The 4,636-nt window shown below is 40.8% G+C and overlaps 1 non-coding gene across 1 annotated transcript; it reads right to left on the reverse strand.

Moving 5' to 3' along the window:
• Nucleotides 1–1,318: 1,318 nt before the first annotated feature.
• TRNAE-CUC (transfer RNA glutamic acid (anticodon CUC)) lies at nt 1,319–1,390 on the reverse strand. The gene has a single exon. It is a non-coding gene; the product is annotated as a tRNA-Glu (tRNA).
• Between the last annotated feature and the right edge of the window lie 3,246 nt (nt 1,391–4,636).

Below are 4,636 nucleotides of genomic sequence, written 5' to 3' on the forward strand. Positions count from 1 at the left end.
GTTAGTCAGGCACCGCGGGCCGTGTAATTCCCAGTTTCGTGCATTCCGTGGCGTTAGATGCAATAAGTCTTTCCTTTTCCAACTTGGGCATTAGGGCCATGGCAGGGTCTTGGCATACAATTTGGGTAATGTTCATACCGGCACTATTCTATGGTGGCTACACAACTCCGGGGGAAATGTTATTACTAAGTACAGACACATTTCCCCCCCCCCCCCCCCTTTGTCTTGCACCCGAGTTGCCATTCCTTATGCGCGATCTGGTGGGCGCTCACACTCGCGGTAAGGGCCTGAGTTTGGGGCAGTGGTACTGCTATGGGGGGGGTGACCTTCATAGGGATGTTTGGTACATGTTTCACTCGGGTCCACATGGCGCAGGTGACTCGAGCAACAAAGGATCTAGGGGAGCCGAGTGATGTGTCATGGCATTTGCCTGGATGGGGGGGCACTGTGGGACGACACAGGCTGGGGGGACTGGGGCATCACGTGTGTTTTGGAGCCGATGCACAGGTTGTTCACAAGCAAACAAAGATCCAGTACTTTACGTTCCAAGTTAATTGATTTCTCAGGGTGATGCCTTTCTATTGTGTGCTTTGTCACATTAGGGCTGTCAGCTAGGTGTGTCGACGGTAGCTCGCGTTTGGGAATTGACTCTTGCATCCCTACACGCCCACAAACATGCAAATCCACAATCAATACGGCTTACAATCAGCACAATACCAACAATCACTGCTTTAAAACATTGCGTATCCAGTAAATAATGTAAATGAAGATGTACTTGCCTTGCTGCTGCAGCAAAGAAAGAGGACGATCTCTGAGGACAGGAGTTATATGCCCTAGGGGGGTGAGAGGTGATTGGTGGAGACAGGGCACGCTGTGCCTGATGGGTTATGTAGTTTAAAGTTTCATTTGCTGCTGTAAATGTCAGAAATTAAGAGAGAAGCATAATCAGAAGCCTCCGTTTCCTGACATAGAATTGTTTCTGTCTTGCTCTGGTTAAACATCTCCATGTTTGCCTGATTTTCAATGAGGTGCCCATTTATGTGGTGTTTCGCTAAGCAAAGCCCACAATTGAAAAGAAACATACCACCTACATTTGAAGGGATTATTCCAAATGGTAGGACATCTGTTGTGAAGAATAAGCTTTGTGAACCAGCAGTCACTTTTTTATCAGTGCTTACTGTGTCACCTAAAGGAAAAATGTATCTAATAAAATACTTCTGATTTTAAAAAAACAAATAATAATGACAATTCGAGAAAATAGTTAGGATATGATCAAAATAAAAAACAAACATACACTAAAAGACAGAAAAATGACACCTTCCCTGACCGGGAATCGAACCCGGGCCGCGGCGGTGAGAGCGCCGAATCCTAACCACTAGACCACCAGGGAATGTATGTGCTGCACAATAGCAGGTTCTTTATTACACAGTGTGAGGATGCAAGGTGGTGTAGTTTCTGTGTACTAAGAATACATATCATGCTAACACTCTCAAGCTAGTATTTACTAAACTTAAGAAAACAGCAACAGACACAGAAAACACACTACTTTGAGGCACACCATGAAGAACGGAATTTAAATACACAGAAATCTGTTAGAGTTTCTAAATGCCGAAGATGTACGAGACCGTCATAACTCACAACTGGAGAGGAAAAACAGCAAGAGGGAAAAAACAATTACCATTCTAGGAGGCCCTGCAGGTGGGCAGCAGACCTTCTCAGCGACCCCTGCAGCTCGTCACTCTCACGTGTCCCAGATCCGAGCACCGGCACTTCACCCAACCCAGGTTTTTTTTTGCTTTGGATGCTGGGTCCCCTCGCCCTCAGTTTAGAGAGTTAGAAACGGGACTACAAGTCCCAGAATACACTGTTATAATCGGACCTGGCAGTAATGCCTGGGCCTTGCTAATAATATAATCAGGGACATTTTAAGGATTTTGGGGGCCCTGGGCCAAACATATTTTGGGGGCCCCTGTTCACAATAACTTTGAATTCACTGTCCATTTTACGTTCATTCACACCCTTGCTATGTCACGCAATATTTAATGATACTTTCAAAATGTATGAAACAGTAAAAGAAAGAAGAAAAATTAGCTGTAATTACTTACAGTACAATTTATAGTGATTATGCTACTTGAATCCACATCCGAAGACAAATGAAGATCAGTGGGGCCGTCTGGTTGTGCTAGACCACTCTCTCAGTCACTCTAAGTATCACATATAACATTATTGAAGTAGGCCAGAGTGATGTTGTCCCATTTTCTAGCAAAATTCTGTATCCACCTGTCTAGATTCAATCAATGTCTTGTTCCATGATATTATTTTTCATTCATTTCAGCCTGAGGTATATGACTTTCTATGCATTTACTATTTTCAGTGCTGTTCTTCTTACCTTCTTTCTATTGTTAACATTGGTTCTTTCTTTCCTCAGACATGCTCAGAACATCACCTTTAACATTTTACTGGTGAAATTCAAATTGTTTAAGGCCTTAATAATGTTGATTCTGGGACGAACTTTATTGCATGGGCTGACAGCAAACAGTAATAAATACAGAAAAGCAGTGGTGTTCAACCTTCTTCAACGTGTTCTGTGCAATAGGTGTTTGTTTGGATGATATCATATACATCCTGGTGCATAGGTTAAACAGAACATGATTGAGCAATTATCCTTGTTGGACCTCATCTTGTATCTCTGCAAATCTTGTTACCTACACTTGACCTGTGCAGTAATTGTGTTAAGGAGTTCTATTTTAATTTTGAGGAATTGAACATAAATGCTGCTGGGTTTGGAAGTTTTGTTGAAGGCAATGTTTGCTGCCTGTATCAAAGGCTTGAATGAAGTTTCAATGATAAGTAGAAAGTTATAGACCATAGAAAGTTATAGGCTTTTGTGAACTGCTGACAATACTTTTATGATGCTCAGATGGACCCTATTTATGATTTACCATTTTCCTGGTCTACTCAGTCTTGGAGATGCCTGCAAGGCATCCATGCTGTTTTCCTGAATGGTCAGGCCCTCTTTGATTGTTTCATAGTTGGAGAAGGACGAAATAGGCAAGATTGAGTACAAGAACTCTATGCTGTTGGCTTGAATTTTGACAATGCTGTTTGTCACATAGAATACGGTTTTGGCATTTTCTTGCGAACATTATTCAAAGTGATTTTGTTCTTGGGTCTTCTTCCCATTTGTCAGTTTTTCTTGTCATATAATGTCAAATGCTATAAGTGCACAATGTTCTGTGATTCCAGAGCATCTAGGGGTATTTTAAGTGCAGTTTAGGTTGTAGAAGTCAAACATCTTAATGCAGATGATTTTTAGAAAAAGGAAAGTAAATGTGTTTCTATGAATATTTACTTAGATTCAATGAATACCAAAAATGTCATTATGTGTTTCTGCAAAATAAAGCTTCTAAGTCAAACCTTGGAGCATCTCTGTACAATATTAGGCACCTGTAAGACACTACTTAAATTATGCATCTCTTTCTGGATTTGCTAGCAGCAAACTCATTAACCAGATCAGCAAATTCTATTTCTTGGAGCATTTCTGACTCAATACTCAGCAGAGCCAGAGAATTGAGTCTGGCTTGTAGCATTCGATTACGTAGCTCATTTTTTATGAGCTTCAACTTTGAAAAGGACCTTTCACCAGTACAGTTTGTGACCATCATCGACAAGAATATTCGCAGTGCAATTTCAATGTTAGGGAAAGTGTTCTCCAGTTTATCAGTTTTTATTTTCCTGTAAAGACAAGTCATTGAAATTGTTTCATTTTTGTGTACAGGATAATGTTTGAACTGCTGGCATTCCTTGATGAGATCAGATTTGTTCAGGTCTTTATAGTACAAAGAGGCAAGTTTTTCACACCACCCTTCGATTTCTTTGGTGTTCATGTTTTTTAATTCTGTAAAGAAGCCAAACCGATTATTAAGGTCTCTATATGCTTCGCTTCGCCGTGTTAAACCATCAATCAGAGCATCCATGATCGGTAAGTATGCTTCTACTTTAAATTTGTACCGCCCTTCAAGTACGGTGTCACTAGAGGGTCCTTCAAACCGAGTTTGTCTACTGCTTCGTTGTTTTGTACGCTTTCCAAAATCTCTGTAATGAGTATCTGGAGCTTTTGCCTTTGCCTTGCATTCATAGTCATCAAATTGGTCTCTCAACTCTTGGACATAAGACTTCAAAGATTGGATAATGTTGACTGCAACAGATAGGTTAACATCTTCTTTTTGTACAGTCTTGCTTGTTTCGTTGAAACGCATCAGTATGTCATTCCAGAGAATGGTCAAGAAAATGGTTTCCAGCTTGTCCATTTTTTTAAGGAGACTAAGTGCATCATGCATTGTATCTTTTGACTCAATGTGATCATTTGTCAGTGAATCAAGAGCAGCTTTAATTCTTTCATAGCCACCACACAATGCATTGAGGGCATCTGCATGAGCTGACCATCGAGTATCAGACAAGCGTTTTACAACCTTGTGATCTGGGCCTACAGAATGAAGTAGCACATCCCAATGATGAGTAGAAGCAGCAAAAAAAGTGTACAAATTTTGAACAAAGTCAAAAATTCGTTGATCTCTTTCAATCTTGCCTGTAAGCCCGAATACTGACCAGACATATTGGATGCATTATCATATGA

This window comes from Triturus cristatus, chromosome 4_1 (assembly GCF_964204655.1).
Source record: "Triturus cristatus chromosome 4_1, aTriCri1.1, whole genome shotgun sequence".
In the NCBI taxonomy this organism is placed as follows: Eukaryota; Metazoa; Chordata; class Amphibia; order Caudata; family Salamandridae; genus Triturus; species Triturus cristatus.